Below are 25082 nucleotides of genomic sequence, written 5' to 3'. Positions count from 1 at the left end.
AGAGTGATTGGTTTTAGGATAGGCTATAGTTTTCGAGCGAGCGCAGCGAGCGAGGGACGCGTAAAGGTGTGTCACACACCAACCGTTTGGCACATAGGGACCTTGAAATATTCGCACCATCCCGAGGAGCCGCAAGTATTTATCGAATTGCGTACTGACAAAAGTTTACAGTTTATCAATAGTTTTACATAAATAGTAATATTTCCACATAGTACAGTGCAACGTGAGGTCCGAAATCGCTGACAAAATTAGGCAATAACAGGAAATACATGCAAGGCAATATAAGGTATATGTATAGAGTGGAAATTGTAATCGTTGCTCGCTCGCTCAGCTCGCTCGAAAAAATCTAGTCCAACCTCATAACCGATCCGACACGTTAGCAAATTTGAAATAAGTCGCCTCCTTATCGAATTACGAACGCGAGAGGGATTGGTTTTAGGATAGGCTATAGTTTTCGAGCGAGCGCAGCGAGCGAGGGTCCCGTAAAGGTGTGTCACAAAGCAACCGTTTGGCACATAGGGACATTGAAATATTCGCACCAGCCCGAGGAGCCGCTAGTCTTTATCGAATTGCGTACTGACAAAAGTTTACAGTTTATCAATAGTTTTACGTAAATAGTAATATTTCCACATAGTACAGTGCAACGTGAGGTCCAAAATCGCATTTCAAATTAGGTAATAACAGGAAATATATGCAAGGTAATATATCGCAAATGTATAGTTTGGAAATTGTAATCGTTGCTCGCTCGCTCCGCTCGCTCGTGAAAATCTAGTCCTACCTCACAACCGAACCGACACGTGACCAAATTCGAAATAAGTCGCCTCCTTATCGAATAACGAACGCAGGAGGGATGGTTGTAGGTTAGTCTATTGTTTTCGAGCGAGCGCAGCGAGCGAGGGACGCGTAGAGGTGTGTCACAAACCAACGGTTTGGCACATAGGGACCTTGAAATATTCGCACCAGCCCGAGGAGCCGCAAGTATTTATCGAATTTTGTACTGACAAAAGTTTAGAGTTTATTAATAGTTTTACATAAATAGTAATATTTCCACATAGTGCAATGCAACGTGAGGTCCGAAATCGCTGACAAAATTAGGCAATAACAGGAAATACATGCAAGGCAGTATAAGGTATATGTATAGAGTGGAAATTGTAATCGTTGCTCGCTCGCTACGCTCGCTCGAAAAAATCTAGTCCAACCTCACAACCGATCCGACACGTTAGCAAATTTGAAATAAGTCGCCTCCTTATCGAATTACGAACGCAAGAGGGATTGGTTTTAGGATAGGCTATAGTTTTCGAGCGAGCGCAGCGAGCGAGGGACGCGTAAAGGTGTGTCACACACCAACGGTTTGGCACATAGGGACCTTGAAATATTCGCACCATCCCGAGGAGCCGCAAGTATTTATCGAATTGCGTACTGACAAAAGTTTACAGTTTATCAATAGTTTTACATAAATAGTAATATTTCCACATAGTACAGTGCAACGTGAGGTCCGAAATCGCTGACAAAATTAGGCAATAACAGGAAATACATGCAAGGCAATATAAGGTATATGTATAGAGTGGAAATTGTAATCGTTGCTCGCTCGCTCAGCTCGCTCGAAAAAATCTAGTCCAACCTCATAACCGATCCGACACGTTAGCAAATTTGAAATAAGTCGCCTCCTTATCGAATTACGAACGCAAGAGGGATTGGTTTTAGGATAGGCTATAGTTTTCGAGCGAGCGCAGCGAGCGAGGGTCCCGTAAAGGTGTGTCACAAAGCAACCGTTTGGCACATATGGACATTGAAATATTCGCACCAGCCCGAGGAGCCGCTAGTCTTTATCGAATTGCGTACTGACAAAAGTTTACAGTTTATCAATAGTTTTACGTAAATAGTAATATTTCCACATAGTACAGTGCAACGTGAGGTCCAAAATCGCATTTCAAATTAGGTAATAACAGGAAATATATGCAAGGTAATATATCGCAAATGTATAGTTTGGAAATTGTAATCGTTGCTCGCTCGCTCCGCTCGCTCGTGAAAATCTAGTCCTACCTCACAACCGAACCGACACGTGACCAAATTCGAAATAAGTCGCCTCCTTATCGAATAACGAACGCAGGAGGGATGGTTGTAGGTTAGTCTATTGTTTTCGAGCGAGCGCAGCGAGCGAGGGACGCGTAGAGGTGTGTCACAAACCAACGGTTTGGCACATAGGGACCTTGAAATATTCGCACCAGCCCGAGGAGCCGCAAGTATTTATCGAATTTTGTACTGACAAAAGTTTAGAGTTTATTAATAGTTTTACATAAATAGTAATATTTCCACATAGTGCAATGCAACGTGAGGTCCGAAATCGCTGACAAAATTAGGCAATAACAGGAAATACATGCAAGGCAGTATAAGGTATATGTATAGAGTGGAAATTGTAATCGTTGCTCGCTCGCTCCGCTCGCTCGAAAAAATCTAGTCCAACCTCACAACCGATCCGACACGTTAGCAAATTTGAAATAAGTCGCCTCCTTATCGAATTACGAACGCAAGAGGGATTGGTTTTAGGATAGGCTATAGTTTTCGAGCGAGCGCAGCGAGCGAGGGTCCCGTAAAGGTGTGTCACAAAGCAACCGTTTGGCACATAGGGACATTGAAATATTCGCACCAGCCCGAGGAGCCGCTAGTCTTTATCGAATTGCGTACTGACAAAAGTTTACAGTTTATCAATAGTTTTACGTAAATAGTAATATTTCCACATAGTACAGTGCAACGTGAGGTCCAAAATCGCATTTCAAATTAGGTAATAACAGGAAATATATGCAAGGTAATATATCGCAAATGTATAGTTTGGAAATTGTAATCGTTGCTCGCTCGCTCCGCTCGCTCGTGAAAATCTAGTCCTACCTCACAACCGAACCGACACGTGACCAAATTCGAAATAAGTCGCCTCCTTATCGAATAACGAACGCAGGAGGGATGGTTGTAGGTTAGTCTATTGTTTTCGAGCGAGCGCAGCGAGCGAGGGACGCGTAGAGGTGTGTCACAAACCAACGGTTTGGCACATAGGGACCTTGAAATATTCGCACCATCCCGTGGAGCCGCAAGTATTTATCGAATTGCGTACCGACAAAAGTTTACAGTTTATCAATAGTTTTACATAAATAGTAATATTTCCACATAGTACAGTGCAACGTGAGGTCCGAAATCGCTGACAAAATTAGGCAATAACAGGAAATACATGCAAGGCAATATAAGGTATATGTATAGAGTGGAAATTGTAATCGTTGCTCGCTCGCTCCGCTCGCTCGAAAAAATCTAGTCGAACCTCACAACCGATCCGACACGTTAGCAAATTTGAAATAAGTCGCCTCCTTATCGAATTAGGAACGCAAGAGGGATTGGTTTTAGGATAGGCTATAGTTTTCGAGCGAGCGCAGCGAGCGAGGGTCGCGTAAAGGTGTGTCACAAAGCAACCGTTTGGCACATAGGGACATTGAAATATTCGCACCAGCCCGAGGAGCCGCTAGTCTTTATCGAATTGCGTACTGACAAAAGTTTACAGTTTATCAATAGTTTTACATAAATAGTAATATTTCCACATAGTACAGTGCAACGTGAGGTCCAAAATTGCATTTCAAATTAGGTAATAACAGGAAATATATGCAAGGTAATATATCGCAAATGTATAGTTTGGATATTGCAATCGTTGCTCGCTCGCTCCGCTCGCTCGTGAAAATCTAGTCCTACCTCACATCCGATCCGACACGATCGCAAATTTGAAATAAGTCGCCTCCTTGTCGAATAACGAACGTAAGATGGATTGGTTTTAGGTTAGGCTATAGTTTTCGAGCGAGCGCAGCGAGCGAGGGACGCGTAAAGGTGTGTCACACACCAACGGTTTGGCACATAGGGACCTTGAAATATTCGCACCATCCCGAGGAGCCGCAAGTATTTATCGAATTGCGTACTGACAAAAGTTTACAGTTTATCAATAGTTTTACATAAATAGTAATATTTCCACATAGTACAGTGCAACGTGAGGTCCGAAATCGCTGACAAAATTAGGCAATAACAGGAAATACATGCAAGGCAATATAAGGTATATGTATAGAGTGGAAATTGTAATCGTTGCTCGCTCGCTCCGCTCGCTCGTAAAAATCTAGTCGAACCTCACAACCGATCCGACACGTTAGCAAATTTGAAATAAGTCGCCTCCTTATCGAATTAGGAACGCAAGAGGGATTGGTTTTAGGATAGGCTATTGTTTTAGAGCGAGCGCAGCGAGCGAGGGTCGCGTAAAGGTGTGTCACAAAGCAACCGTTTGGCACATAGGGACATTGAAATATTCGCACCAGCCCGAGGAGCCGCTAGTCTTTATCGAAATGCGTACTGACAAAAGTTTACAATTTATCAATAGTTTTACATAAATAGTAATATTTCCACATAGTACAGTGCAACGTGATGTCCGAATTCCCAGAAAAAATTAGGTAATAACTGGAAATATATGCAAGGCAATATAAGGTATATGTATAGCGTGGAAATTGTAATCGTTGCTCGCTCGCTCCGCTCGCTCGTAAAAATCTAGTCCAACCTCACATCCGATCCGACACCTTAGCAAATTTGAAATAAGTCGCCTCCTTATCGAATAACGAACGCAAGAGGGCTTGGTTTTAGGTAAGGCTATAGTTTTCTAGCGAGCGTAGCGAGCGAGGGACGCGTAAAGGTGTGTCACAAAGCAACGGTTTGGCACATAGGGATATTGAAATATTCGCACCAGCCCAAGGAGCCGAAAATCTTTATCGAACTGCGTACTGACAAAAGTTTACAGTTTATCAATAGTTTTACATAAAGAGTAATATTTCCACATAGTACAGTGCAACGTGATGTCCGAAATCGCTGACAAAATTAGGCAATTACAGGAAATACATGCAAGGCAGTATAAGGTATATGTATAGAGTGGAAATTGTAATCGTTGCTCGCTCGCTCCGCTCGCTCGAAAAAATCTAGTCCAACCTCACAACCGATCCGACACGTTCGAAAATTTAAAATAAGTCGCCTCCTTATCGAATTACGAACGCAAGAGCGATTGGTTTTAGGATAGGCTATAGTTTTCGAGCGAGCGCAGCGAGCGAGGGTCGCGTAAAGGTGTGTCACAAAGCAACCGTTTGGCACATAGGGACATTGAAATATTCGCACCAGCCCGAGGAGCCGCTAGTCTTTATCGAATTGCGTACTGACAAAAGTTTACAGTTTATCAATAGTTTTACATAAATAGTAGTATTTCCACATAGTACAGTGCAACGTGAGGTCCAAAATCGCATTTCAAGTTAGGTAATAACAGGAAATATATGCAAGGTAATATATCGCAAATGTATAGTTTGGAAATTGTAATCGTTGCTCGCTCGCTCCGCTCGCTCGTAAAAATCTAGTCCAACCTCACAACCGATCCGACACGTTCGAAAATTTAAAATAAGTCGCCTCCTTATCGAATAACGAACGTAAGATGGATTGGTTTTAGGTTAGGCTATAGTTTTCGAGCGAGCGCAGCGAGCGAGGGTCGCGTAAAGGTGTGTCACACACCAACGGTTTGGCACATAGGGACCTTGAAATATTCGCACCATCCCGTGGAGCCGCAAGTATTTATCGAATTGCGTACTGACAAAAGTTTACAGTTTATCAATAGTTTTACATAAATAGTAATATTTCCACATAGTACAGTGCAACGTGAGGTCCGAAATCGCAGAGAAAATTAGGCAATAACAGGAAATACATGCAAGGCAATATAAGGTATATGTATACAGTGGAAATTGTAATCGTTGCTCGCTCGCTCCGCTCGCTCGAAAAAATCTAGTCGAACCTCACAACCGATCCGACACGTTAGCAAATTTGAAATAAGTCGCCTCCTTATCGAATAACGAACGTAAGAGGGATTGGTTTTAGGATAGGCTATAGTTTTCGAGCGAGCGCAGCGAGCGAGGGTCACGTAAAGGTGTGTCACAAAGCAACCGTTTGGCACATAGGGACATTGAAATATTCGCACCAGCCCGAGGAGCCGCTAGTCTATATCGAATTGCGTACTGACAAAAGTTTACAGTTTATCAATAGTTTTACATAAATAGTAATATTTCTACATAGTACAGTGCAACGTGAGGTCCAAAATTGCATTTCAAATTAGGTAATAACAGGAAATATATGCAAGGTAATATATAGCAAATGTATAGTTTGGATATTGCAATCGTTGCTCGCTCGCTCCGCTCGCTCGTGAAAATCTAGTCCTACCTCACATCCGATCCGACACGATCGCAAATTTGAAATAAGTCGCCTCCTTATCGAATAACGAACGTAAGATGGATTGGTTTTAGGTTAGGCTATAGTTTTCGAGCGAGCGCAGCGAGCGAGGGACGCGTAAAGGTGTGTCACACACCAACGGTTTGGCACATAGGGACCTTGAAATATTCGCACCATCCCGTGGAGCCGCAAGTATTTATCGAATTGCGTACTGACAAAGGTTTACAGTTTATCAATAGTTTTACATAAATAGTAATATTTCCACATAGTACAGTGCAACGTGAGGTCCGAAATCGCAGAGAAAATTAGGCAATAACAGGAAATACATGCAAGGCAATATAAGGCATATGTATAGAGTGGAAATTGTAATCGTTGCTCGCTCGCTCCGCTCGCTCGAAAAAATCTAGTCGAACCTCACAACCGATCCGACACGTTAGCAAATTTGAAATAAGTCGCCTCCTTATCGAATTAGGAACGCAAGAGGGATTGGTTTTAGGATAGGCTATAGTTTACGAGCGAGCGCAGCGAGCGAGGGTCGCGTAAAGGTGTGTCACAAAGCAACCGTTTGGCACATAGGGACATTGAAATATTCGCACCAGCCCGAGGAGCCGCTAGTCTTTATCGAAATGCGTACTGACAAAAGTTGACAATTTATCAATAGTTTTACATAAATAGTAATATTTCCACATAGTACAGTGCAACGTGATGTCCGAATTCCCAGAAAAAATTAGGTAATAACTGGAAATATATGCAAGGCAATATAAGGTATATGTATAGTGTGGAAATTGTAATCGTTGCTCGCTCGCTCCGCTCGCTCGTAAAAATCTAGTCCAACCTCACATCCGATCCGACACCTTAGCAAATTTGAAATAAGTCGCCTCCTTATCGAATAACGAACGCAAGAGGGCTTGGTTTTAGGTAAGGCTATAGTTTTCTAGCGAGCGTAGCGAGCGAGGGACGCGTAAAGGTGTGTCACAAAGCAACGGTTTGGCACATAGGGATATTGAAATATTCGCACCAGCCCAAGGAGCCGAAAATCTTTATCGAACTGCGTACTGACAAAAGTTTACAGTTTATCAATAGTTTTACATAAAGAGTAATATTTCCACATAGTACAGTGCAACGTGATGTCCGAAATCGCTGACAAAATTAGGCAATAACAGGAAATACATGCAAGGCAGTATAAGGTATATGTATAGTTTGGATATTGCAATCGTTGCTCGCTCGCTCCGCTCGCTCGTGAAAATCTAGTCCTACCTCACATCCGATCCGACACGATCGCAAATTTGAAATAAGTCGCCTCCTTATCGAATAACGAACGTAAGATGGATTGGTTTTAGGTTAGGCTATAGTTTTCGAGCGAGCGTAGCGAGCGAGGGACGCGTAAATGTGTGTCACACACCAACGGTTTGACACATAGGGACCTTGAAATATTCGCACCATCCCGAGGAGCCGCAAGTATTTATCGAATTGCGTACTGACAAAAGTTTACAGTTTATCAATAGTTTTACATAAATAGTAATATTTCCACATAGTACAGTGCAACGTGAGGTCCGAAATCGCTGACAAAATTAGGCAATAACAGGAAATACATGCAAGGCAGTATAAGGTATATGTATAGAGTGGAAATTGTAATCGTTGCTCGCTCGCTCCGCTCGCTCGAAAAAATCTGGTCCAACCTCACAACCGATCCGACACGTTAGCAAATTTGAAATAAGTCGCCTCCTTATCGAATTACGAACGCAAGTGGGATTCGTTTTAGGATAGGCTATAGTTTTCGAGCGAGCGCAGCGAGCGAGGGTCGCGTAAAGGTGTGTCACAAAGCAACCGTTTGGCACATAGGGACATTGAAATATTCGCACCAGCCCGAGGAGCCGCTAGTCTTTATCGAATTGCGTACTGACAAAAGTTTACAGTTTATCAATAGTTTTACATAAATAGTGATATTTCCACATAGTACAGTGCAACGTGAGGTCCAAGATCGCATTTCAAATTAGGTAATAACAGGAAATATATGCAAGGTAATATATCGCAAATGTATAGTTTGGATATTGCAATCGTTGCTCGCTCGCTCCGCTAGCTCGTGAAAATCTAGTCCTACCTCACATAAGATCCGACACGATCGCAAATTTGAAATAAGTCGCCTCCTTGTCGAATAACGAACGTAAGATGGATTGGTTTTAGGTTAGGCTATAGTTTTCGAGCGAGCGCAGCGAGCGAGGGACGCGTAAAGGTGTGTCACACACCAACGGTTTGGCACATAGGGACCTTGAAATATTCGCACCATCCCGAGGAGCCGCAAGTATTTATCGAATTGCGTACTGACAAAAGTTTACAGTTTATCAATAGTTTTACATAAATAGTAATATTTCCACATAGTACAGTGCAACGTGAGGTCCGAAATCGCTGACAAAATTAGGCAATAACAGGAAATACATGCAAGGCAATATAAGGTATATGTATAGAGTGGAAATTGTAATCGTTGCTCGCTCGCTCCGCTCGCTCGTAAAAATCTAGTCGAACCTCACAACCGATCCGACACGTTAGCAAATTTGAAATAAGTCGCCTCCTTATCGAATTAGGAACGCAAGAGGGATTGGTTTTAGGATAGGCTATTGTTTTCGAGCGAGCGCAGCGAGCGAGGGTCGCGTAAAGGTGTGTCACAAAGCAACCGTTTGGCACATAGGGACATTGAAATATTCGCACCAGCCCGAGGAGCCGCTAGTCTTTATCGAAATGCGTACTGACAAAAGTTTACAATTTATCAATAGTTTTACATAAATAGTAATATTTCCACATAGTACAGTGCAACGTGATGTCCGAATTCCCAGAAAAAATTAGGTAATAACTGGAAATATATGCAAGGCAATATAAGGTATATGTATAGTGTGGAAATTGTAATCGTTGCTCGCTCGCTCCGCTCGCTCGTAAAAATCTAGTCCAACCTCACATCCGATCCGACACCTTAGCAAATTTGAAATAAGTCGCCTCCTTATCGAATAACGAACGCAAGAGGGCTTGGTTTTAGGTAAGGCTATAGTTTTCTAGCGAGCGTAGCGAGCGAGGGACGCGTAAAGGTGTGTCACAAAGCAACGGTTTGGCACATAGGGATATTGAAATATTCGCACCAGCCCAAGGAGCCGAAAATCTTTATCGAACTGCGTACTGACAAAAGTTTACAGTTTATCAATAGTTTTACATAAAGAGTAATATTTCCACATAGTACAGTGCAACGTGATGTCCGAAATCGCTGACAAAATTAGGCAATTACAGGAAATACATGCAAGGCAGTATAAGGTATATGTATAGAGTGGAAATTGTAATCGTTGCTCGCTCGCTCCGCTCGCTCGAAAAAATCTAGTCCAACCTCACAACCGATCCGACACGTTCGAAAATTTAAAATAAGTCGCCTCCTTATCGAATTACGAACGCAAGAGCGATTGGTTTTAGGATAGGCTATAGTTTTCGAGCGAGCGCAGCGAGCGAGGGTCGCGTAAAGGTGTGTCACAAAGCAACCGTTTGGCACATAGGGACATTGAAATATTCGCACCAGCCCGAGGAGCCGCTAGTCTTTATCGAATTGCGTACTGACAAAAGTTTACAGTTTATCAATAGTTTTACATAAATAGTAGTATTTCCACATAGTACAGTGCAACGTGAGGTCCAAAATTGCATTTCAAATTAGGTAATAACAGGAAATATATGCAAGGTAATATATAGCAAATGTATAGTTTGGATATTGCAATCGTTGCTCGCTCGCTCCGCTCGCTCGTGAAAATCTAGTCCTACCTCACATCCGATCCGACACGATCGCAAATTTGAAATAAGTCGCCTCCTTATCGAATAACGAACGTAAGATGGATTGGTTTTAGGTTAGGCTATAGTTTTCGAGCGAGCGCAGCGAGCGAGGGACGCGTAAAGGTGTGTCACACACCAACGGTTTGGCACATAGGGACCTTGAAATATTCGCACCATCCCGTGGAGCCGCAAGTATTTATCGAATTGCGTACTGACAAAGGTTTACAGTTTATCAATAGTTTTACATAAATAGTAATATTTCCACATAGTACAGTGCAACGTGAGGTCCGAAATCGCAGAGAAAATTAGGCAATAACAGGAAATACATGCAAGGCAATATAAGGCATATGTATAGAGTGGAAATTGTAATCGTTGCTCGCTCGCTCCGCTCGCTCGAAAAAATCTAGTCGAACCTCACAACCGATCCGACACGTTAGCAAATTTGAAATAAGTCGCCTCCTTATCGAATTAGGAACGCAAGAGGGATTGGTTTTAGGATAGGCTATAGTTTACGAGCGAGCGCAGCGAGCGAGGGTCGCGTAAAGGTGTGTCACAAAGCAACCGTTTGGCACATAGGGACATTGAAATATTCGCACCAGCCCGAGGAGCCGCTAGTCTTTATCGAATTGCGTACTGACAAAAGTTTACAGTTTATCAATAATTTTACATAAATAGTGATATTTCCACATAGTACAGTGCAACGTGAGGTCCAAGATCGCATTTCAAATTAGGTAATAACAGGAAATATATGCAAGGTAATATATCGCAAATGTATAGTTTGGATATTGCCATCGTTGCTCGCTCGCTCCGCTAGCTCGTGAAAATCTAGTCCTACCTCACATAAGATCCGACACGATCGCAAATTTGAAATAAGTCACCTCCTTATCGAATAACGAACGTAAGAGGGATTGCTTTTAGGTTAGGCTATAGTTTTCGAGCGAGCGCAGCGAGCGAGGGACGCGTAAAGGCGTGTCACACACCAACGGTTTGGCACATAGGGACCTTGAAATATTCGCACCATCCCGAGGAGCCGCAAGTATTTATCGAATTGCGTACTGCCAAAAGTTTACAGTTTATCAATAGTTTTACATAAATAGTAATATTTCCACATAGTACAGTGCAACGTGAGGTCCGAAATCGCTGACAAAATTAGGCAATAACAGGAAATACATGCAAGGCAATATAAGGTATATGTATAGAGTGGAAATTGTAATCGTTGCTCGCTCGCTCCGCTCGCTCGTAAAAATCTAGTCGAACCTCACAACCGATCCGACACGTTAGCAAATTTGAAATAAGTCGCCTCCTTATCGAATTAGGAACGCAAGAGGGATTGGTTTTAGGATAGGCTATTTTTTTCGAGCGAGCGCAGCGAGCGAGGGTCGCGTAAAGGTGTGTCACAAAGCAACCGTTTGGCACATAGGGACATTGAAATATTCGCACCAGCCCGAGGAGCCGCTAGTCTTTATCGAAATGCGTACTGACAAAAGTTGACAATTTATCAATAGTTTTACATAAATAGTAATATTTCCACATAGTACAGTGCAACGTGAGGTCCAAGATCGCATTTCAAATTAGGTAATAACAGGAAATATATGCAAGGTAATATATCGCAAATGTATAGTTTGGATATTGCAATCGTTGCTCGCTCGCTCCGCTAGCTCGTGAAAATCTAGTCCTACCTCACATAAGATCCGACACGATCGCAAATTTGAAATAAGTCGCCTCCTTGTCGAATAACGAACGTAAGATGGATTGGTTTTAGGTTAGGCTATAGTTTTCGAGCGAGCGCAGCGAGCGAGGGACGCGTAAAGGTGTGTCACACACCAACGGTTTGGCACATAGGGACCTTGAAATATTCGCACCATCCCGAGGAGCCGCAAGTATTTATCGAATTGCGTACTGACAAAAGTTTACAGTTTATCAATAGTTTTACATAAATAGTAATATTTCCACATAGTACAGTGCAACGTGAGGTCCGAAATCGCTGACAAAATTAGGCAATAACAGGAAATACATGCAAGGCAATATAAGGTATATGTATAGAGTGGAAATTGTAATCGTTGCTCGCTCGCTCCGCTCGCTCGTAAAAATCTAGTCGAACCTCACAACCGATCCGACACGTTAGCAAATTTGAAATAAGTCGCCTCCTTATCGAATTAGGAACGCAAGAGGGATTGGTTTTAGGATAGGCTATTGTTTTCGAGCGAGCGCAGCGAGCGAGGGTCGCGTAAAGGTGTGTCACAAAGCAACCGTTTGGCACATAGGGACATTGAAATATTCGCACCAGCCCGAGGAGCCGCTAGTCTTTATCGAAATGCGTACTGACAAAAGTTTACAATTTATCAATAGTTTTACATAAATAGTAATATTTCCACATAGTACAGTGCAACGTGATGTCCGAATTCCCAGAAAAAATTAGGTAATAACTGGAAATATATGCAAGGCAATATAAGGTATATGTATAGTGTGGAAATTGTAATCGTTGCTCGCTCGCTCCGCTCGCTCGTAAAAATCTAGTCCAACCTCACATCCGATCCGACACCTTAGCAAATTTGAAATAAGTCGCCTCCTTATCGAATAACGAACGCAAGAGGGCTTGGTTTTAGGTAAGGCTATAGTTTTCTAGCGAGCGTAGCGAGCGAGGGACGCGTAAAGGTGTGTCACAAAGCAACGGTTTGGCACATAGGGATATTGAAATATTCGCACCAGCCCAAGGAGCCGAAAATCTTTATCGAACTGCGTACTGACAAAAGTTTACAGTTTATCAATAGTTTTACATAAAGAGTAATATTTCCACATAGTACAGTGCAACGTGATGTCCGAAATCGCTGACAAAATTAGGCAATTACAGGAAATACATGCAAGGCAGTATAAGGTATATGTATAGAGTGGAAATTGTAATCGTTGCTCGCTCGCTCCGCTCGCTCGAAAAAATCTAGTCCAACCTCACAACCGATCCGACACGTTCGAAAATTTAAAATAAGTCGCCTCCTTATCGAATTACGAACGCAAGAGCGATTGGTTTTAGGATAGGCTATAGTTTTCGAGCGAGCGCAGCGAGCGAGGGTCGCGTAAAGGTGTGTCACAAAGCAACCGTTTGGCACATAGGGACATTGAAATATTCGCACCAGCCCGAGGAGCCGCTAGTCTTTATCGAATTGCGTACTGACAAAAGTTTACAGTTTATCAATAATTTTACATAAATAGTGATATTTCCACATAGTACAGTGCAACGTGAGGTCCAAGATCGCATTTCAAATTAGGTAATAACAGGAAATATATGCAAGGTAATATATCGCAAATGTATAGTTTGGATATTGCCATCGTTGCTCGCTCGCTCCGCTAGCTCGTGAAAATCTAGTCCTACCTCACATAAGATCCGACACGATCGCAAATTTGAAATAAGTCACCTCCTTATCGAATAACGAACGTAAGAGGGATTGCTTTTAGGTTAGGCTATAGTTTTCGAGCGAGCGCAGCGAGCGAGGGACGCGTAAAGGTGTGTCACACACCAACGGTTTGGCACATAGGGACCTTGAAATATTCGCACCATCCCGTGGAGCCGCAAGTATTTATCGAATTGCGTACTGACAAAGGTTTACAGTTTATCAATAGTTTTACATAAATAGTAATATTTCCACATAGTACAGTGCAACGTGAGGTCCGAAATCGCAGAGAAAATTAGGCAATAACTGGAAATATATGCAAGGCAATATAAGGTATATGTATAGTGTGGAAATTGTAATCGTTGCTCGCTCGCTCCGCTCGCTCGTAAAAATCTAGTCCAACCTCACATCCGATCCGACACCTTAGCAAATTTGAAATAAGTCGCCTCCTTATCGAATAACGAACGCAAGAGGGCTTGGTTTTAGGTAAGGCTATAGTTTTCTAGCGAGCGTAGCGAGCGAGGGACGCGTAAAGGTGTGTCACAAAGCAACGGTTTGGCACATAGGGATATTGAAATATTCGCACCAGCCCAAGGAGCCGAAAATCTTTATCGAACTGCGTACTGACAAAAGTTTACAGTTTATCAATAGTTTTACATAAAGAGTAATATTTCCACATAGTACAGTGCAACGTGATGTCCGAAATCGCTGACAAAATTAGGCAATAACAGGAAATACATGCAAGGCAGTATAAGGTATATGTATAGAGTGGAAATTGTAATCGTTGCTCGCTCGCTCCGCTCGCTCGAAAAAATCTAGTCCAACCTCACAACCGATCCGACACGTTCGAAAATTTAAAATAAGTCGCCTCCTTATCGAATTACGAACGCAAGAGCGATTGGTTTTAGGATAGGCTATAGTTTTCGAGCGAGCGCAGCGAGCGAGGGTCGCGTAAAGGTGTGTCACAAAGCAACCGTTTGGAACATAGGGACATTGAAATATTCGCACCAGCCCGAGGAGCCGCTAGTCTTTATCGAATTGCGTACTGACAAAAGTTTACAGTTTATCAATAGTTTTACATAAATAGTAATATTTCCACATAGTACAGTGCAACGTGATGTCCGAATTCCCAGAAAAAATTAGGTAATAACTGGAAATATATGCAAGGCAATATAAGGTATATGTATAGCGTGGAAATTGTAATCGTTGCTCGCTCGCTCCGCTCGCTCGTAAAAATCTAGTCCAACCTCACATCCGATCCGACACCTTAGCAAATTTGAAATAAGTCGCCTCCTTATCGAATAACGAACGCAAGAGGGCTTGGTTTTAGGTTAGGCTATAGTTTTCGAGCGAGCGCAGCGAGCGAGGGCCGCGTAAAGGTGTGTCACAAAGCAACCGTTTGGCACATAGGGACATTGAAATATTCGCACCAGCCCGAGGAGCCGCTAGTCTTTATCGAATTGCGTACTGACAAAAGTTTACAGTTTATCAATAGTTTTACATAAATAGTAGTATTTCCACATAGTACAGTGCAACGTGAGGTCCAAAATCGCATTTCAAATTAGGTAATAACAGGAAATATATGCAAGGTAATATATCGCAAATGTATAGTTTGGAAATTGTAATCGTTGCTCGCTCGCTCCGCTCGCTCGTAAAAATCTAGTCCAACCTCACAACCGATCCGACACGTTCGAAAATTTAAAATAAGTCGCCTCCTTATCGAATAACGAACGCAAGAGGGATTGGTTTTAGGTTAGGCTATAGTTTTCGAGCGAGCGCAGCGAGCGAGGGACGCGTAAAGGTGTGTCACACACCAACGGTTTGGCACATAGGGACCTTGAAATATTCGCACCATCCCGAGGAGCCGCAAGTATTTATCGAATTGCGTACTGACAAAAGTTTACAGTTTATCAATAGTTTTACATAAATAGTAATATTTCCACATAGTACAGTGCAACGTGAGGTCCGAAATCGCTGACAAAATTAGGTAATAACAGGAAATACATGCAAGGCAATATAAGGTATACGTATAGAGTGGAAATTGTAATCGTTGCTCGCTCGCTCCGCTCGCTCGAAAAAATCTAGTCGAACCTCACAACCGATCCGACACGTTAGCAAATTTGAAATAAGTCGCCTCCTTATCGAATTAGGAACGCAAGAGGGATTGGTTTTAGGATAGGCTATTGTTTTCGAGCGAGCGCAGCGAGCGAGGGTCGCGTAAAGGTGTGTCACAAAGCAACCGTTTGGCACATAGGGACATTGAAATATTCGCACCAGCCCGAGGAGCCGCTAGTCTTTATCGAATAGCGTACTGACAAAAGTTTACAGTTTATCAACAGTTTTACATAAATAGTAACATTTTCCACATAGTACAGTGCAACGTGATGTCCGAATTCCCAGAAAAAATTAGGTAATAACTGGAAATATATGCAAGGCAATATAAGGTATATGTATAGTGTGGAAATTGTAATCGTTGCTCGCTCGCTCCGCTCGCTCGTAAAAATCTAGTCCAACCTCACATCCGATCCGACACCTTAGCAAATTTGAAATAAGTCGCCTCCTTATCGAATAACGAACGCACGAGGGCTTGGTTTTAGGTTAGGCTATAGTTTTCGAGCGAGCGCAGCGAGCGAGTGCCGCGTAAAGGTGTGTCACAAAGCAACCGTTTGGCACATAGGGACATTGAAATATTCGCACCAGCCCGAGGAGCCGCTAGTCTTTATCGAATTGCGTACTGACAAAAGTTTACAGTTTATCAATAGTTTTACATAAATAGTAGTATTTCCACATAGTACAGTGCAACGTGAGGTCCAAAATCGCATTTCAAATTAGGTAATAACAGGAAATATATGCAAGGTAATATATCGCAAATGTATAGTTTGGAAATTGTAATCGTTGCTCGGTCGCTCCGCTCGCTCGTGAAAATCTAGTACTACCTCACAACCGAACCGACACGTGACCAAATTCGAAATAAGTCGCCTCCTTATCGAATAACGAACGCAGGAGGGATGGTTGTAGGTTAGTGTATTGTTTTCGTGCGAGCGCAGCGAGCGAGGGACGCGTAGAGGTGTGTCACAAACCAACCGTTCGGCACATAGGGACATTGAAATATTCGCACCAGCCCGAGGAGCCGCTAGTCTTTATCGAATTGCGTACTGACAAAAGTTTACAGTTTATCAATAGTTTTACATAAATAGTAATATTTCCACATAGTACAATGCAACGTGAGGTCCGAAATCGCTGACAAAATTAGGCAATAACAGGAAATATATGCAAGGCAGTATAAGGTATATGTATAGAGTGGAAATTGTAATCGTTGCTCGCTCGCTCCGCTCGCTCGAAAAAATCTAGTCCAACCTCACAACCGATCCGACACGTTCGAAAATTTAAAATAAGTCGCCTCCTTATCGAATAACAAACGCAAGAGGGCTTGGTTTTAGGATTGGCTATAGTTTTCGAGCGAGCGCAGCGAGCGAGGGTCGCGTAAAGGTGTGTCACAAAGCAACCGTTTGGAACATAGGGACATTGAAATATTCGCACCAGCCCGAAGAGCCGCTAGTCTTTATCGAATTGCGTACTGACAAAAGTTTACAGTTTATCAATAGTTTTACATAAATAGTAATATTTCCACATAGTACAGTGCAACGTGATGTCCGAATTCCCAGAAAAAATTAGGTAATAACTGGAAATATATGCAAGGCAATATAAGGTATATGTATAGCGTGGAAATTGTAATCGTTGCTCGCTCGCTCCGCTCGCTCGTAAAAATCTAGTCGAACCTCACATCCGATCCGACACCTTAGCAAATTTGAAATAAGTCGCCTCCTTATCGAATAACAAACGCAAGAGGGCTTGGTTTTAGGTTAGGCTATAGTTTTCGAGCGAGCGCAGCGAGCGTGGGCCGCGTAAAGGTGTGTCACAAAGCAACCGTTTGGCACATAGGGACATTGAAATATTCGCACCAGCCCGAGGAGCCGCTAGTCTTTATCGAATTGCGTACTGACAAAAGTTTACAGTTTATCAATAGTTTTACATAAATAGTAGTATTTCCACATAGTACAGTGCAACGTGAGGTCCAAAATCGCATTTCAAATTAGGTAATAACAGGAAATATATGCAAGGTAATATATCGCAAATGTATAGTTTGGAAATTGTAATCGTTGCTCGCTCGCTCCGCTCGCTCGTAAAAATCTAGTCCAACCTCACAACCGATCCGACACGTTCGAAAATTTAAAATAAGTCGCCTCCTTATCGAATAACGAACGTAAGAGGGATTGGTTTTAGGTTAGGCTATAGTTTTCGAGCGAGCGCAGCGAGCGAGGGACGCGTAAAGGCGTGTCACACACCAACGGTTTGGCACATAGGGACCTTGAAATATTCGCACCATCCCGAGGAGCCGCAAGTATTTATCGAATTGCGTACTGCCAAAAGTTTACAGTTTATCAATAGTTTTACATAAATAGTAATATTTCCACATAGTACAGTGCAACGTGAGGTCCGAAATCGCTGACAAAATTAGGCAATAACAGGAAATACATGCAAGGCAGTATAAGGTATATGTATAGAGTGGAAATTGTAATCGTTGCTCGCTCGCTCCGCTCGCTCGAAAAAATCTAGTCCAACCTCACAACCGATCCGACACGTTCGAAAATTTAAAATAAGTCGCCTCCTTATCGAATTACGAACGCAAGAGCGATTGGTTTTAGGATAGGCTATAGTTTTCGAGCGAGCGCAGCGAGCGAGGGTCGCGTAAAGGTGTGTCACAAGGCAACCGTTTGGAACATAGGGACATTGAAATATTCGCACCAGCCCGAGGAGCCGCTAGTCTTTATCGAATTGCGTACTGACAAAAGTTTACAGTTTATCAATAGTTTTACATAAATAGTAATATTTCCACATAGTACAGTGCAACGTGATGTCCGAATTCCCAGAAAAAATTAGGTAATAACTGGAAATATATGCAAGGCAATATAAGGTATATGTATAGCGTGGAAATTGTAATCGTTGCTCGCTCGCTCCGCTCGCTCGTAAAAATCTAGTCCAACCTCACATCCGATCCGACACCTTAGCAAATTTGAAATAAGTCGCCTCCTTATCGAATAACGAACGTAAGAGGGATTGGTTTTAGGTTAGGCTATAGTTTTCGAGCGAGCGCAGCGAGCGAGGGACGCGTAAAGGTGTGTCACACACCAACGGTTTGGCACATAGGGACCTTGAAATATTCGCACCATCCCGAGGAGCCGCAAGTATTTATCGAATTGCGTCCTGACAAAAGTTAACAGTCTATCAATAGTTTTACATAAATAGTAACATTTCCACATAGTACAGTGCAACGTGAGGTCCGAAATCGCTGACAATATAGGCAATAACAGGAAATACATGCAAGGCAGTATAAGGTATATGTATAGAGTGGAAATTGTAATCGTTGCTCGCTCGCTCCGCTCGCTCGAAAAAATCTAGTCCAACCTCACAACCGATCCGACACGTTCGAAAATTTAAAATAAGTCGCCTCCTTATCGAATAACGAACGCAAGAGGGATTGGTTTTAGGATAGGCTATAGTTTTCGAGCGAGCGCAGCGAGCGAGTGCCGCGTAAAGGTGTGTCACAAAGAAACCGTTTGGCACATAGGGACATTGAAATATTCGCACCAGCCCGAGGAGCCGCTAGTCTTTATCGAATTGCGTACTGACAAAAGTTTACAGTTTATCAATAGTTTTACATAAATAGTAGTATTTCCACATAGTACAGTGCAACGTGAGGTCCAAAATCGCATTTCAAATTAGGTAATAACAGGAAATATATGCAAGGTAATATATCGCAAATGTATAGTTTGGAAATTGTAATCGTTGCTCGCTCGCTCGTAAAAATCTAGTCCAACCTCACAACCGATCCGACACGTTCGAAAATTTAAAATAAGTCGCCTCCTTATCGAATTCCGAACGCAAGAGCGATTGGTTTTAGGATAGGCTATAGTTTTCGAGCGAGCGCAGCGAGCGAGGGTCGCGTAAAGGTGTGTCACAAAGCAACCGTTTGGCACATAGGGACATTGAAATATTCGCACCAGCCCGAGGAGCCGCTAGTCTTTATCGAATTGCGTACTGACAAAAGTTTACAGTTTATCAATAGTTTTACATAAATAGTAATATTTCCACATAGTACAGTGCAACGTGAGGTCCAAAATCGCATTTCAAATTAGGTAATAACAGGAAATATATGCAAGGAAATATATCGCAAATGTATAGTTTGGATATTGCAATCGTTGCTCGCTCGCTCCGCTCGCTCGTGAAAATCTAGTCCTACCGACACGATCGCAAATTTGAAATAAGTCGCCTCCTTATCGAATAACGAACGTAAGATGGATTGGTTTTAGGTTAGGCTATAGTTTTCGAGCGAGCGCAGCGAGCGAGGGACGCGTAAAGGTGTGTCACACACCAACGGTTTGGCACATAGGGACCTTGAAATATTCGCACCATCCCGAGGAGCCGCAAGTATTTATCGAATTGCGTACTGACAAAAGTTTACAGTTTATCAATAGTTTTACATAAATAGTAATATTTCCACATAGTACAGTGCAACGTGAGGTCCGAAATCGCTGACAAAATTAGGCAATAACAGGAAATACATGCAAGGCAGTATAAGGTATATGTATAGAGTGGAAATTGTAATCGTTGCTCGCTCGCTCCGCTCGCTCGAAAAAATCTAGTCGAACCTCACAACCGATCCGACACGTTAGCAAATTTGAAATAAGTCGCCTCCTTATCGAATTAGGAACGCAAGAGGGATTGGTTTTAGGATAGGCTATTGCTTTCGAGCGAGCGCAGCGAGCGAGGGTCGCGTAAATGTGTGTCACAAAGCAACCGTTTGGCACATAGGGACATTGAAATATTCGCACCAGCCCGAGGAGCCGCTAGTCTTTATCGAATTGCGTACTGACAAAAGTTTACAGTTTATCAACAGTTTTACATAAATAGTAACATTTTCCACATAGTACAGTGCAACGTGATGTCCGAATTCCCAGAAAAAATTAGGTAATAACTGGAAATATATGCAAGGCAATATAAGGTATATGTATAGTGTGGAAATTGTAATCGTTGCTCGCTCGCTCCGCTCGCTCGTAAAAATCTAGTCCAACCTCACATCCGATCCGACACCTTAGCAAATTTGAAATAAGTCGCCTCCTTATCGAATAACGAACGCACGAGGGCTTGGTTTTAGGTTAGGCTATAGTTTTCGAGCGAGCGCAGCGAGCGAGTGCCGCGTAAAGGTGTGTCACAAAGCAACCGTTTGGCACATAGGGACATTGAAATATTCGCACCAGCCCGAGGAGCCGCTAGTCTTTATCGAATTGCGTACTGACAAAAGTTTACAGTTTATCAATAGTTTTACATAAATAGTAGTATTTCCACATAGTACAGTGCAACGTGAGGTCCAAAATCGCATTTCAAATTAGGTATTAACAGGAAATATATGCAAGGTAATATATCGCAAATGTATAGTTTGGAAATTGTAATCGTTGCTCGGTCGCTCCGCTCGCTCGTGAAAATCTAGTACTACCTCACAACCGAACCGACACGTGACCAAATTCGAAATAAGTCGCCTCCTTATCGAATAACGAACGCAGGAGGGATGGTTGTAGGTTAGTGTATTGTTTTCGTGCGAGCGCAGCGAGCGAGGGACGCGTAGAGGTGTGTCACAAACCAACCGTTCGGCACATAGGGACATTGAAATATTCGCACCAGCCCGAGGAGCCGCTAGTCTTTATCGAATTGCGTACTGACAAAAGTTTACAGTTTATCAATAGTTTTACATAAATAGTAATATTTCCACATAGTACAATGCAACGTGAGGTCCGAAATCGCTGACAAAATTAGGCAATAACAGGAAATATATGCAAGGCAGTATAAGGTATATGTATAGAGTGGAAATTGTAATCGTTGCTCGCTCGCTCCGCTCGCTCGAAAAAATCTAGTCCAACCTCACAACCGATCCGACACGTTCGAAAATTTAAAATAAGTCGCCTCCTTATCGAATAACAAACGCAAGAGGGCTTGGTTTTAGGATTGGCTATAGTTTTCGAGCGAGCGCAGCGAGCGAGGGTCGCGTAAAGGTGTGTCACAAAGCAACCGTTTGGAACATAGGGACATTGAAATATTCGCACCAGCCCGAAGAGCCGCTAGTCTTTATCGAATTGCGTACTGACAAAAGTTTACAGTTTATCAATAGTTTTACATAAATAGTAATATTTCCACATAGTACAGTGCAACGTGATGTCCGAATTCCCAGAAAAAATTAGGTAATAACTGGAAATATATGCAAGGCAATATAAGGTATATGTATAGCGTGGAAATTGTAATCGTTGCTCGCTCGCTCCGCTCGCTCGTAAAAATCTAGTCCAACCTCACATCCGATCCGACACCTTAGCAAATTTGAAATAAGTCGCCTGCTTATCGAATAACAAACGCAAGAGGGCTTGGTTTTAGGTTAGGCTATAGTTTTCGAGCGAGCGCAGCGAGCGAGGGCCGCGTAAAGGTGTGTCACAAAGCAACCGTTTGGCACATAGGGACATTGAAATATTCGCACCAGCCCGAGGAGCCGCTAGTCTTTATCGAATTGCGTACTGCCAAAAGTTTACAGTTTATCAATAGTTTTACATAAATAGTAATATTTCCACATAGTACAGTGCAACGTGAGGTCCGAAATCGCTGACAAAATTAGGCAATAACAGGAAATATATGCAAGGCAGTATAAGGTATATGTATAGAGTGGAAATTGTAATCGTTGCTCGCTCGCTCCGCTCGCTCGAAAAAATCTAGTCCAACCTCACAACCGATCCGACACGTTCGAAAATTTAAAATAAGTCGCCTCCTTATCGAATTACGAACGCAAGAGCGATTGGTTTTAGGATAGGCTATAGTTTTCGAGCGAGCGCAGCGAGCGAGGGTCGCGTAAAGGTGTGTCACAAAGCAACCGTTTGGAACATAGGGACATTGAAATATTCGCACCAGCCCGAGGAGCCGCTAGTCTTTATCGAATTGCGTACTGACAAAAGTTTACAGTTTATCAATAGTTTTACATAAATAGTAATATTTCCACATAGTACAGTGCAACGTGATGTCCGAATTCCCAGAAAAAATTAGGTAATAACTGGAAATATATGCAAGGCAATATAAGGTATATGTATAGCGTGGAAATTGTAATCGTTGCTCGCTCGCTCCGCTCGCTCGTAAAAATCTAGTCCAACCTCACAACCGATCCGACACGTTCGAAAATTTAAAATAAGTCGCCTCCTTATCGAATAACGAACGTAAGAGGGATTGGTTTTAGGTTAGGCTATAGTTTTCGAGCGAGCGCAGCGAGCGAGGGACGCGTAAAGGCGTGTCACACACCAACGGTTTGGCACATAGGGACCTTGAAATATTCGCACCATCCCGAGGAGCCGCAAGTATTTATCGAATTGCGTACTGCCAAAAGTTTACAGTTTATCAATAGTTTTACATAAATAGTAATATTTCCACATAGTACAGTGCAACGTGAGGTCCGAAATCGCATTTCAAATTAGGTAATAACAGGAAATATATGCAAGGAAATATATCGCAAATGTATAGTTTGGATATTGCAATCGTTGCTCGCTCGCTCCGCTCGCTCGTGAAAATCTAGTCCTACCGACACGATCGCAAATTTGAAATAAGTCGCCTCCTTATCGAATAACAAACGCAAGAGGGCTTGGTTTTAGGTTAGGCTATAGTTTTCGAGCGAGCGCAGCGAGCGAGGGCCGCGTAAAGGTGTGTCACAAAGCAACCGTTTGGCACATAGGGACATTGAAATATTCGCACCAGCCCGAGGAGCCGCTAGTCTTTATCGAATTGCGTACTGACAAAAGTTTACAGTTTATCAATAGTTTTACATAAATAGTAGTATTTCCACATAGTACAGTGCAACGTGAGGTCCAAAATCGCATTTCAAATTAGGTAATAACAGGAAATATATGCAAGGTAATATATCGCAAATGTATAGTTTGGAAATTGTAATCGTTGCTCGCTCGCTCCGCTCGCTCGTAAAAATCTAGTCCAACCTCACAACCGATCCGACACGTTCGAAAATTTAAAATAAGTCGCCTCCTTATCGAATAACGAACGTAAGAGGGATTGGTTTTAGGTTAGGCTATAGTTTTCGAGCGAGCGCAGCGAGCGAGGGACGCGTAAAGGCGTGTCACACACCAACGGTTTGGCACATAGGGACCTTGAAATATTCGCACCATCCCGAGGAGCCGCAAGTATTTATCGAATTGCGTACTGCCAAAAGTTTACAGTTTATCAATAGTTTTACATAAATAGTAATATTTCCACATAGTACAGTGCAACGTGAGGTCCGAAATCGCTGACAAAATTAGGCAATAACAGGAAATATATGCAAGGCAGTATAAGGTATATGTATAGAGTGGAAATTGTAATCGTTGCTCGCTCGCTCCGCTCGCTCGAAAAAATCTAGTCCAACCTCACAACCGATCCGACACGTTCGAAAATTTAAAATAAGTCGCCTCCTTATCGAATTACGAACGCAAGAGCGATTGGTTTTAGGATAGGCTATAGTTTTCGAGCGAGCGCAGCGAGCGAGGGTCGCGTAAAGGTGTGTCACAAAGCAACCGTTTGGAACATAGGGACATTGAAATATTCGCACCAGCCCGAGGAGCCGCTAGTCTTTATCGAATTGCGTACTGACAAAAGTTTACAGTTTATCAATAGTTTTACATAAATAGTAATATTTCCACATAGTACAGTGCAACGTGATGTCCGAATTCCCAGAAAAAATTAGGTAATAACTGGAAATATATGCAAGGCAATATAAGGTATATGTATAGCGTGGAAATTGTAATCGTTGCTCGCTCGCTCCGCTCGCTCGTAAAAATCTAGTCCAACCTCACATCCGATCCGACACCTTAGCAAATTTGAAATAAGTCGCCTCCTTATCGAATAACGAACGGAAGAGGGATTGGTTTTAGGTTAGGCTATAGTTTTCGAGCGAGCGCAGCGAGCGAGGGACGCGTAAAGGTGTGTCACACACCAACGGTTTGGCACATAGGGACCTTGAAATATTCGCACCATCCCGAGGAGCCGCAAGTATTTATCGAATTGCGTCCTGACAAAAGTTAACAGTCTATCAATAGTTTTACATAAATAGTAACATTTCCACATAGTACAGTGCAACGTGAGGTCCGAAATCGCTGACAATATAGGCAATAACAGGAAATACATGCAAGGCAGTATAAGGTATATGTATAGAGTGGAAATTGTAATCGTTGCTCGCTCGCTCCGCTCGCTCGAAAAAATCTAGTCCAACCTCACAACCGATCCGACACGTTCGAAAATTTAAAATAAGTCGCCTCCTTATCGAATAACGAACGCAAGAGGGATTGGTTTTAGGATAGGCTATAGTTTTCGAGCGAGCGCAGCGAGCGAGTGCCGCGTAAAGGTGTGTCACAAAGAAACCGTTTGGCACATAGGGACATTGAAATATTCGCACCAGCCCGAGGAGCCGCTAGTCTTTATCGAATTGCGTACTGACAAAAGTTTACAGTTTATCAATAGTTTTACATAAATAGTAGTATTTCCACATAGTACAGTGCAACG

General features: G+C 42.6%; 1 long non-coding RNA gene across 5 annotated transcripts in view; it reads left to right on the top strand.

The window, feature by feature from the left end:
- Positions 1-25082, top strand: part of LOC126927829 (uncharacterized) — a 170822-nt gene that overhangs the window by 65238 nt on the left and 80502 nt on the right. The window contains exon 1 of one of the 5 annotated variants that reach the window (XR_007715953.1): positions 20179-20296. The exons of the other annotated variants lie outside the window; for them this stretch is intronic. This is a non-coding gene — a long non-coding RNA (uncharacterized LOC126927829). Of the gene's footprint in view, positions 1-20178; positions 20297-25082 lie in introns of those variants that run through there. 5 annotated transcript variants of the gene reach the window in all.

The sequence above is a fragment of the Bombus affinis genome, unplaced genomic scaffold, assembly GCF_024516045.1.
Source record: "Bombus affinis isolate iyBomAffi1 unplaced genomic scaffold, iyBomAffi1.2 ctg00000252.1, whole genome shotgun sequence".
NCBI classification, from domain to species: Eukaryota; Metazoa; Arthropoda; class Insecta; order Hymenoptera; family Apidae; genus Bombus; species Bombus affinis.
The sequence above is the reverse complement of the archived record's forward strand: the minus strand, read 5'-3'. Positions and strand labels throughout refer to the sequence as shown.